This window comes from Anas acuta, chromosome 10 (genome assembly GCF_963932015.1).
Source record: "Anas acuta chromosome 10, bAnaAcu1.1, whole genome shotgun sequence".
NCBI classification, from domain to species: domain Eukaryota; kingdom Metazoa; phylum Chordata; class Aves; order Anseriformes; family Anatidae; genus Anas; species Anas acuta.
The window spans coordinates 5,540,786-5,553,238 of NC_088988.1; positions in this window are offsets into that span (position 1 = coordinate 5,540,786).

The window sequence follows — 12,453 nt, forward strand, 5'->3', positions numbered from 1 at the left end:
TCTGTTCATAATTATATATCCTTCAGTAGCAATAAGGCGTGAGGGTAGAAGCTGAAGTATGGACTAGAGAAAGCACGGGAGTGGGTAGAGTGTCACAGATCCCTTCTGGCAGGATAGCAGGATGCTGTTTGACTCAGCAGCCGAGTTCTTAGAAATGATGTGGTTTTTATCCTCTCTTCCAGCAAAGGAGACACTGGAAGTGGGAGGCGTGGGTATGCACTGTCAGTAGGACTTGGCTTAGCAGTGATGTGCTGCTAGGAGGCTAAAGGCGCAATCTTGGGTTCCTCATTCCCACTTTGGTTTCTTGTTTCCCCAGATCCGTGTCCCAAATTCCAGATGTTTAGATAGACTCCTCACTGCACTCTGTCTCTTAAGCGGCACTCTGTGCCAAGAGGCCGTAGACTGGGCATCCCTAGGCTCCAAGCAGGGGATCTCCTCGTCTCAGGGGACACCAATGTGTAAAACAGGTAGGAAGCAGACATGGCAGCTGCTGGACACTGCTCCAGTTATTTCTGAAGCAGAGACCTACTAAAAGCACCAAATTTTAATGCAGCATTTTTAGACTAAATGCAGTGCATAGCAAAAAATTGCATCCTAGAAAGGATGTAACAAACACTTCCACCATAATCTGTAAAGAATCCACCATCCTATTGTAGAGATACCACTGTACATCTGAAAAATGTTATTGGAGTGAATGAAGTCTCTCAGTTTACACTGGCCCAGAAAACCTAATCCACAGCCTGTATTCTGTCTTACTTTGCACATATATTTAAAGAATAATATATAATTTTAAAATGTATATTATTTATCCCTAACTATGTTTGTAGGATAAATAAAAATTTGCATGATAAAGCAGATGAGCAATTCAAAGATGCTCTGGTCTCCTGGGTAGATTTGAATTTAAGCAGGTATTGTTATGCATTTTACCGAAATGTACACTGAAAGAAGAACTCTGAGTATTATACCGATACTCCAGAACAGTCATGAAAATATAAGCTTCATAAACTGCTTAACTTGTGTTTTCTTAATACTCTTGTAGTTTAAAGGAGCTAAAGTGTTTTATTATTATTATTCTTTAAAATTAACGTTCTCTTCAACTTCTCCACCAAACTTCAAGCAAATGTTTACGAGCAAGTTGCAGAATAAAGCTCCAAAGAAATAGTTCTCAGCGGAAACATGGCCCAGTACTTACTGGAGCAGTATGGGATATTCAGCTCCAGTGCCACGTTTGTAATCCAAATGACAGCACCTCACCTATCCACAGCACAAGAGAATGTCAACTCTGACATCAATCTTGGGTTATATTTCATCAGAACAAGTATATTCTGTGCTTAAGATAGTCTAGAGGACTGTAATAATTATTAAAACAAACCATCATAGATTGCTTTCTGCTAAAAGGGTAGTGACAGGTTTTCATGTAAAATCAATCTCTGGATTAAACAAAAAATCATTATGGTAGAAGCAGAAAGATAATTTAAATAACTAATTATCCTTTCTGTTCATACTCTAAGTAGCTCTATAGGAAATATGTGGAGTGTGTGGTCAAAATGTTTAAAATGCCAGACCATCATCTCCCTGAGGCAGGGTGGCTGTCTTTGTTTTTGTCACTGGAGCGATTGAAAACTTCGATAGCCCGGCGAGCTAATGAAGATGAGAGTATTGTGAAGTTAATCATGGAAAAGATTCAAGACACAATGGTAGTACCAGGGGCAGAGCTGGCAGTGGGAATTCCAACTGCAGTTGATTTTTTCCTTTCGTTTTGAACTCACAAAACTGAAGCTGCCAGCTGCATGGCTGCTTTCCTCACATCCTGCCTGTGCCACGTGGAGTAAGGAGCTCTGTGACTGCTGAAAGACCAAATCCTGCTGTTCTGCGTGGGGTCTTGGTAGCAGCCATAACCTTTGGAGCCCTTTTGTTTAGTTCATTATCATTTTCTGGCACGTGACAATCCAGAATAACTGATTTCATCCCAGTTCGAGGAAGCGATGGAAGGAAGAGCTGTTGATACAGCAGTATTGGCATGTGTAGAGGGGATTTTTAGCTATTTTTTCTCAGTGACATTGTGATAAGGGCTGCCTTTCACAAACACAGTGGTGTAAAAAGCGTGCCAAGAGTTGCTTTATCCCTCTGCATTCTCAGAGAAGAGAGAAACCCGTGACCCTGTCAGAAAGTTACCTACTGGGCCAAACTCAAAGGTGAAATCTAAGCCGTTGCAAATTATATAGCAGTAGGAGCGTGGAGGGAACTCTAAATCAATGGAAGTTAAGGTAGCCATGAGTAGAGACTGTGACACAAAATTCCCCCCTTTTACTAGCTCCTTTTCACACACCCTCCCCACAGAACACGTGGAGGCTGAGTCCTTGTGGCTCGAGCTGTTTCCAAGCTGGTCATTTACCCAGCCACGCTCCTCACCTTCGGCAGCGTCCCTGGGACCTCGTGTCGGTCCGTACCCTGTACCGCTCCTGACAGCTAGAGGAGTGTTTACTGACGGCAGGGAGCTCCCAGAGCTACCTGCTGAATTGCATTACAACCCTGCTGGCAGCAGGGCAGGTGGACACACGGATGTCGAGTCCGATCAGGGCTCTGTCCGTAACAATTTGCTCTTGCTGGAGAGCGAGACCGCAGCTGGACACATCGCGGTGAGCAGAGCAGGAGGCTAAACGTTTCCCTTCTGATTGATGGCTGCAGAGATGTGATAAATGTTAGAACGGTTGCGGCAATAATGATCCCATGTTGTCCAAGAGGTTGCATTAATTTAATTAGATTTGTACTCGAGTCAGAGATGACCTGCCTCTACGCAGTGTCTTAAGCAGTCAACACGCACCGGAGGTGTACAAGGGGGGGTTGCTGTCTTTTTTTACTTCATAGACAATAAATCCTAGATCAAAGTAAAAACAAGCAATGATACGTGTAATTTTTTAACAGAAACTCTATAAATATTCAGCGCTGCTGTTTGGCAACATTAAGAAATCACTGAAAAATGCAGTCATTGCTAAATGTGTTCATTTGAGAGGTTTGCTCTTACAAATGCGAATCTTCAAAGGCCGTGAAACTTAACAATAGCTTCTCAGCATTAGACAGAGAGTTAATTATAACATCTCCCACACAGGCAAGGTAACTAAACCAAATCTGTATCCCTCTTTAGTTTTCGGCCTGCTGAGTGAGTGCTGTCAGAAGGAATTTGCCTCACCGCAGGTGCTTGGTGCTGTCAGCAGTGTCTGTCGGGACGTCCTGCAGTTCGCCTGCAGGATTGCCCGGTGCAGAGACGGAGCATGCACTTAGGCTGGGGAGCACGATGTGCCAGAGACAGAGGAGAAGCAAAGAAAAGGTTAAGTTCCCGAATTTTTAATTGAGCTCCGAGTGACTGTTTGTGAATAATTGGTTGTGTCAAAACGTAATGATTGCTGGCTTGGGAAGCTGCAGCCTTTCACCCGGAGGTCACTGGCTCAAATCTGGACTGTGCTGGCTGTAATGACTGGTGTTCAATACCAGCTAATGTGAAATGAATTGCTGATCTCTGCCCAGCTTCTACTGGATAAGCATCCACATCACCGATGGATTGTGCTGGGAGTCTCGGCAAAGGCAGCATCCAGAAGTAATCCCCTCCTTTTTATGTGAGTTCCCTGCCGAGAATTGGTTGTCTGGTCCCTGAGACCTGGCACTATTGCTACAGGAGCTTTATTAATGCAGTGGAAAGAGGAGAACTTCACTTCTCAATGTTTCCTGCCCGGCAACTTTTGTGTGCATTCGGTGAAACCTCAGCAATTCTTCACTAACCGTGAGGAGCCCTTCGCAGCACTAACAGGGCTACTGGCACCCTGGGCATCAGTATTAATCACTGAGGATTGTTCTCTGGGGCCTGGACATGGTCGTTTCACTCCCTATTTAAAAATATTTTTGAGTGTTCATCTTCCGGAGACAGGGAAATAAAAATGATAGCCCTTGCAAAACAACATTAACCCACATTATCGCTCCCCTAGCTGTGTCATGAGCCATTCTTTCTGCTGCTGGAGTTAGTGTGAGATCTGTCACCGTAAGTCTCCCAGAGCACAGGGAATATTTCTTAGCACACCTGTGGCTGTATGTGCCTGCCGAAAACACGCCGATCTGTGGGCAACAGGAGCATGCCTCAGGGATTTGCTGCAGTTCCTCAGCAGATCAAAGCAACCCAGCAGCCGTGGGAGTTCACCAGTTCCTTGGAACAAGGAGCAGATTAAAAGTTTATTTGTGCATCCTGGAATAAATAAACAAAAAGTACTTCTGGGCTTCCAGGGTGTTTCCGTGAATACAACTGGCCTTTACTGGTGCTATAATGGTGCTGTAGAGTTCTTTGGCAACTTTGATAAAATACAGGACAGGGAACCCAGATGAGAAAGCTTCATAAATTTGTAAGTTGATGTCGATTGCTTCCAAAGAACCCAGCTCAGCTTTAGCTGCTTAAGGCTATTCTTGGTTTGTGTATTTAGGGTGAAATATTTTTCCCACTGTAGTTTTGCCATTGATTTCAAAAGTGAAAGGGGTTTCCCCTCGACTCAGCGGGTTTGAAGGACTTTGAATCAGTATCAGTTTCATGAGCTCGTGAAATCCTTTTTCTTATCTGAGTTATTTGGTGGTGAGTTGCTTTATACTCTTCGTTGAGAATCCAGGAGGGTGTAAGAATGCACATTCTCCTATTTCCTATTCCTCTGCGTTGCCCAAACAGCTGGATCCTCACACAGACTCTTGTGGGAATGGCGAAGGTTACGAACCAAGCTGTTCTCCTGGATTGGGGGCCCTCTCCAGACACATTCCAGCTGAGAGTGCTGGCATTTGAATGAGAGAAGGTCTTGACATCTTAATTCTGGACTAGCAGGTATCACTCCCCATGCAAATATAATTTCATAGAGTGTGAGCAAGTAACATATGTCCAGCCCCCGCACTGCAGAAGCCCCAGGGAATGGGCAACTGAAGTCCAAAAGCCAAATGTATTTCCTGATTAATTGGGCCCTTGAGGCTTTTGGGTGACATTAAAGAATCTGCCAGTCATTTTCCCCCCATCTCGCCTCTTCCTTTAGACAGTAAGTAGTAAAATAATAAAATCTGCTTTCAAGACCTCATTACAACGAGGCACTTCGTTCCAGATGCTTTGTACCTTCTGGGAGACCTCGTCCTGCAAGGGGTAGGATGCACGTCTTGAAAGCTTACTTTATCTACAGAAGGAATACAAGTCTGGTACTCTTATTCAAGCCACAGGAACTGGCTTAGACAGTGTCCACCATGTTCTCAAACTCCAGTGGATTGAAGAGGGAGCTTTGGGGATGAAAGGTTGGACTTAGAAAAGGAGCCATTTCCCATAGACAGAAGGTACCTGCAGATTTAGGAGGTCAGTGGAGTGTTATAAAAACTGTGATTATAGCTCTTTTTGGCTGACTTCAGGGGAAGGGACCTGGGGATACGAGCACCTTGAGACCCAGAGCTCAGGGAGAGCTTTGTCTCTTCTTACTTACGGTGCAGGTGGGGCAGGGTGCTGACATTTCCATGTCAGGGCAGCATGGTTGTAGTGGGCACTGGTGGGAAAGAAGTGGTCCCATCTCTGAGAATGGAAATGACACTCTTCCATATGAAATTAATTTTCCCTGTGTGGCCTGGCCCAAGAGTGGTGACTCTAAGCGACAGTTCAATCTTTTTGGAGAGTTCTCTGTTTTTAATTGATCTGGTTTTAACTGCTCAGGGTGGCATGATTGATCGCCAGCACCATGCATGATGAATCTTGTCCCTTCCAGCTGTATCTGAGAAGAAGGGCTGCTGTGTCATCCTGGTCCTAGAGGAAATTTCCTTCTGTCATAATTTCACGACAGAAATTGGCTCCATGGAGCCAGCTGGCCAGTGGGGTTTGGCCCCTGAGTGCTTGGCTTTTCCCCAGGGGCTGGGACAGCAGCTCCCTGCACGGTCTCAAAAAGGACCACGGTTCCTTCTGCTGCCTTCGCCATGGATATGGCTGGGTTTTTATGAGGCACAGGTAAGGGGCGCTCCCCGAAGACGGCCAGCACCGGTGTGCACCGCCGCGTGCCAGCCCCGTGGCGTCCTTGTGAAGCTGCACCCAGTCAGAGGGAAGCGGAGAGGAGCTATATGGCTATTAGAGTAAAACATAACCGCCTGTCAGGGAAAAGTACTGACAACACGCGCGGCAAGCGCCGCCATCTAATGCCTGTCAGCAGCAGCGGGTAGTTTTTAACATTGTTCATATTCCTCAGCGAACGCGCCTGAATTGGCGGAGACAAGGATGGAGTTGACACGGGCAGGGCCTGTCAGCTCGCATCCGGGGGTGAGCTGCGTGCCGCCACCGCCCGCTCCTGACAGCTGCACCCAGGCACCGGCGTCTTGGGGACACGGGGAGCCCAAGAAGGGCAGGGCAGGTCCCAGGTGAGCTGCACCTCATCCCGAGGAGCCGAGGTCCGCTCAGAGTGTGGGGAGAAAAACATAAAAACGGGGGGAGAAGGAGCAAGGAAAAAACAATGCCTGTTATGTTTCATGTCAATGTTGCTGTCATTAGGTAGTCGGGAAGGTTTCAAACGGATAAACTCCCCTTTGGGATGGCAGCCCGCCTTGGCAGCCAATTTTAGGCTTTGATTTGATTGATAAACTCTTTGTGACAAGGAAGGATAAAAGAGGCCCCTAGTTTGGTACATATAAATAGGAAATTAGCTGGCAAAGTTGTCAAAGATAATTAACTCTCTGATTCTGTGTGTCTATTCAGGTTGACATACTGAAATTATTTAGAAATGCACATGTCAACGCTCTGACAGAATTTGGTGCTGATCAGATAAACAGTTTTTGAGATGCCTGATTGTAAAATGATGTAAGAGCTTAGCTGGTGGTTTTATCATTATGCATTCTCTTAGCAGCAGCAGGTATCAAACGGCAGCCCCAGCCTTTAATGTGCTGGTTCGCAGATCTGGAGACAAAGTTTAGCGCTGTACTTCACAGCACTTAGCTGCTTGTTCTTTGCCTTGCCCCTAGGTTAAAAAAAAAATACTAACAATGTGCTAAATTCCTGGGTGTTCATCTGCTCCTCATCCTTTCCCCAGGCACAATTGGAAGTAAAAAAGATAAGGGTCTGCGAGATAAGAGGTCTGAAAGCCGTGGCATTTTGTTACTTCTTCAGAAGAGATAAACCACTCACTGCTATGAGCCTGAACTCTGAGATTGGCAAGGTTAGGAAAAGGCTACAGGAAAAAATCGGTGACTCTGAACACTGTCTGTAGAGTGGCTCCTGTTAATGCAACGGCAGAGAGCAACCAATATATTTAGCATTGCAACCTCAGCGTCTTACCCACGTCCCCTGTTTGCATCTTGTCTGGAGCGGTCGGTGCAGCACTAGTCTCTCCCCCTTCCCGGAGCGTACCTTCTGGATGGGATTTGGTTTCCAAGTCCCACCCATGCCCTTGGAAAAGTTAACCTCGATGTGTAGGTGTTGTAGCAGAGGTGAGGGCACTGCGGTCTGTCAGAGCAATGTGACTTCGATATTTTCTTGGATATTCCCTCCCTCTGCAAGTGTTTTTTAGCCTCCAGACAACAGCGGCTCCTTGGCCATGGGAAGGTGCAGCCACCATGACATCTGTCTAGCTTGATGCAATAGGGCTGGCCTTGGATTCCCTTAAAGCACGAGGGCTTTGTGTGGGTTGTAGGCTGAAATGCCTGGTGCCAGAAAGCACCAGCACCCCGGTTCTGCGAGTGACTGTGGGAGCACCCAGTCAGCTACAGCTCTGCTCTCAGCAAGTTGGGGTTTTGAAGCCGGCAGAGTCTCAGCTGACTCTGGACACTGCCTGAAGTCTTGCAGCTTTCTGTCACATCTTGAAAGCTGCCACTCACCCCATGTTTGCAGACAGACAGCTTTGCTTGAATGCTTCCCTTTCCAGAGTCCTGTCCAAGGTGTGACTACTTGAAGGAAGTGGAAGAGGAATGAATAAAGGATCAGTGTGACACATCATTGCATTTGCCTAAGGGATAAAGGAGACAGTGTTAAAAACCACTGGAAAAATAATAGGCATCTTCCATGCAGAGTCTTTGCCTTGTTCTGTTTGTATGCAGAAAGTTCCTCCATGTCCTGCTTGAGCTACTGCTGCTCTCTGCCACTGCCCACTGCCTGCCTGCAGCCTTCTTGTGCCCTACCAACCACGGCTTTTGAGGCAATGTGAGCATGTAAAACATCTCTGCCATGCAGACAGCAAGAGCTGGCACATTCAGATCAAGACTCTAGTGAGGTGCTGCCTCTCTGCCAAACCTCCCTCAGCATATACAACCCCCCGGCTTTGATCTGGCTGTCGATGAGGAGTGCCAGAATCTTCCAAAGACCTCCCCCAAAGGCACACCAAGTACCGAACCCCCCACAAAGGGTAGGCAGTGGTTCACTGTAACTCCATACCAATGAATGTGCCAGCGTCCTCCAAGTCAAAATGATAACGACACACGCATTATTCTTCCTGAGAGCCCCACGGTTCCTTTTTATCATATTTTGCACTCATTTGTACAATGAACAATCTCCTGCCTCCCATCACTTACTTACACATCAAGAAGCTTTTTGTCTGTTTATAAATAGGGTCTCACTTGACATAACACAATTCATGATATTGTTTCCTCATCCATAAGCATTTCTGTAGTGCTCATTTCAGCATTTACATTCTGCAACCGTCTTGTACAACTAGGCACCCTAGGGGCCAGGAATTGGGCTTGAGCAGTAAGATCTTATTTTTCCCTCTTTTTGCTGTTCACCTTAGCAAGAGAGTTCAAGAATGAAGGTTTGTGATGGCTAATAAGGGAATGGAGGCAGATAACTATTCTAAGTGCAAGTGCTTTATAAAAAGATACCCTAAACACTGCCGTCCTGGCATTAACGTTCATCATGTCTAATTCATACCTCACAGCACATGGCGGTGGGGGTCTGCTCACAGAGAAACTGATATCCTCATGTATAATGCAGCATGATCTACCCTGCCATATAGATCACTGGTTTAGGCTGAGTTATCTTTGAGCTGCATGCCCCTGTGTTGCATGGCATCTATCTTACAATAGGCTTGCACCTTATCACAATTGAAACCAAAGGAATAAAGCAGAAGGAAATGCACTTTTCTCTTGAGTGGTTCTCGTTAGAGCTTAGTTGAAATGTAGCATCTTACAGAGACTGTTTGTACACAATTTGATGATGAAGGCTCTGCTACAGGCAACCTGGAAACATGAAATAGGGCTTTAATCATAACACTTCCACGTTTCTCCATTGGGAGCTGTAGGTGTGCAGTGCCTTGGAATAGCAACCTGCTTTTATTTTGATGCCCGACATGGATTTGTGTGCCTGGGATTAGGTATGCAGATTTGCAAACAAAGTCCATGCATGCCAGAGGTACCCAGAAGGCAGAAGCCTCACAGAAGGACCTGGGTAGGTGACAAACTGAACATCAGTCAGCTTTATGCCTCTGCATTAAAGAAACCAGCAGCATCCTGGGCTGCATTAGGAGGAGCATTGCTAGAAGGCTGAGGCAGGTAATTATTCCCCTCTGCACAGCATCTGGGAGATGTATCTGCAGTGCTGTGTCTCCTCCTGGGCACCCAGTACAAGGACATGAACATCCCAAAGGGAACAGTGAAGGGCCACAGAGATGATTAAGGGAAAGAAGAATCTGACTTGTAGGAAGGGAAAGAGAACTGAGGTTTCTCCAGGTTTTCAGCTTGGAGAAAAGAAGACTGCAGGGATTTCTCACCAGTTTGTATCAGCATCTGATGGTGGGAGTAGCGGAGACAGAGCCTGACTCTTCTTGGTGCTGCAAAAATTGAAATACAGAAAATTCCATTTAAATATAAGATTAGTTTTTTCAGTGTGATGGTGGTCAGGCACTTCTGCAGGTTACTCAGAGACTGTGGAGCCTCCATCCTTGGAGAAATTCAGAACTCCACTGGACACACTGCGGAGAACCTGCTGTAGCTGACCCTGCTTGAGCAGAGGGCTTGACGAGAAGATCTCCACAGGTTCCTTACAAACCCGTGATTCTGTGATTTTGTGAGTATTTTGCACCCAACTGGAAATACGTCTCCTAGTATGGAGTCGCCTTTTCCACAAAAGACAAGCGTTCTTCTCAGGAGAGGTGCATAGGTTATTATGTCCTGGAGCAGAAGCAACTTCCTCATAACTTGTTGGCAGATGCTTGACACATCTGTTTGCTTTAGACTTGCACTGAAAACGCATTTCTGTTCCTGCATCACATGTGTCAAATTCGGCTTCTGGGGAAATGTACAGATGTTCACACAAAGAGAAGAAAAAAACATGCCACAGGAGTATGTCATGGTTGTTGGTACATCATACAATGTATTAATGAGGAAAATATGTTTCCTTTAATTAAAATGTTTTGCCTAGGATTAAGATATGTTTTGATTTCAACAGGGTTTTATGTCTGTGTGGTTAAATAAACACATCGGATGTGTGTGCGCAGTGATGCTCACATGCTGCTCTTCCCATCGGGCTGTAAGGATGACGGTGAGGGTGCTGCAGGGATTTTTGCAGGAACCTGCGTGCCAACCCTTCTGTTGCTTTTCATCTGCTACTTCTTCACGTGGTTTACTTTCCTGCAGGAAAGTAGATAGAGTGTGTAGGGAACAATCTGAGGCTTCTGAGGAGTTAAAAGTGGGAAATAGCTGAAAAACACAGTAAGTGCTACACACGCCACGAGGGCTGGGAAGCAGTGGGGTATTAAGGGAAATAAATTGAATGGGAAAGAGGTCTTTTGCCCTTCTTCAATTCATTGTTCTTGTGGAACTTAAAAACCAGTAGCTATTCCATTGGATTCCCATGTGTCGGCCACATGAACATGCCGTCTGTGCGTATCCTTTTTCCATTTTCCATACTGGATTTCCAGGCAGAGGTCCACATGTTTCAAAGCTACACTAATTTTACTTCTTCTGGGTTTGGGAGCTAGAGTCTTCTCTAGCACAATATGCAGCCTTTGTTTTACCCAGTTCCAGACCTGAGAACTTCCTACCTATTTTCCTCCTCTCCTGCAATCACAGGTTATTTTTTTCCAACAAATAGGACAATGTGGGTGGTCTTGAATGACCTGAACAGGCAATCTCCAGCCGTTCTGCTCCTGCAGTCACATCGTCACTTGGGATTTTTTGTAGTCTCCTGGTGTCCAGTTCTGGGTTTCAAGGTGAGGATCCCAGCTCTGCTCTGTAACTTGCAGCCAGCAGCAAGAGCAAGTGGTAAAACTCCCTTCCCGTGTCACCATCCTCTATCTGAGATACTGTACCTAAATCCTCTTTCCCCAAAAGACAAATTCTGAGGCATTTTAGGTATCGCCTAAAAATTCTGACTCACGTTGCACAGAGGGAGCAAAAATCTCCAAGCCCAGGGCCCACATCTGCTCTGCAGCTGCACCAAGCAGTGCGTTTATCATCGGCTTTTGTGATGCAGGGTAAACTATGACAAACCTTGTCTTCCAAACTAATTAATGAAAGGCCTTGGGAATATCTCAGCTTGAGAAAAGAAGTACAGGAATGGAAAAAGGGGACAACTATGGAACTTTTTTATTTTTCTTTTTTAAACAGGAGAAGGAAAAAATGAGCCTTAGTAGCAAAGAAAGAATAGAAAATAGAATTTCCAAACTTCTTTTGGAAAACAGAATTACAAAATCAGTGGATAAAAGGCAGTTTCCTGGACCTACTGATGATTTGAATTTTAGTAGTGCATTTGATGTGGTTTCTCATGACATTCCCACTTGCAAAACAAGTTTACACATTGGGTTGGGTATAAACATTGTGTCGTAAGGCCTGCAAATTGGCTGAAGGATAATTATTAACAGCAACGTGTCTTGTTTTGGGGAGGTCTTTAGCAGAAGTTGGCAGCAAGACGGGGTTTATGTGGCTACTTAGCTGCTGCGGTTTGTGAGAAAACTGTACGAATAAAATCTGTAGAGGTTGAGTGGACAATGAAGCTGCCCAGATATGTCCATATAGAGCTGTAGAGGATGGGCAGGTGGACAGAAAGCACCGCAGTATGATACAATATGGGAAATGAAAAGCTGGTCCAGGAGGAAAACGTCCTTCAGGGGGAAAAACCTAGAAGAACTTTTTGCTGACAAGAGACCTGAGGTGATTGACGACAGAAAATTGTATATATATTAATACATGAATATTATATTAAATATCTATTTGTGATACAATGACACGGCAACAAGAAAGTGCCAGATGGGATGCGGAGCAGAGGCAGGCATTTCTAGGGGTTATCAGAGCGGGGTTGTAAGAACCTCCTTACTCAACCTGTCTCTGATAAGACTTTGCCAGGAGGGTGTGCTCCGTCCTTGAGACCACGGTAAGTGGAAATTCAGAGCACATGTGGGGCTGTGTTTATGTGCGCCCAAGTGACAGTGGCTCAGCCTCTGAGAGCTGCTGAAACCAGGGACAGGGATGTGAATGAGTAGTGGCTGCGTG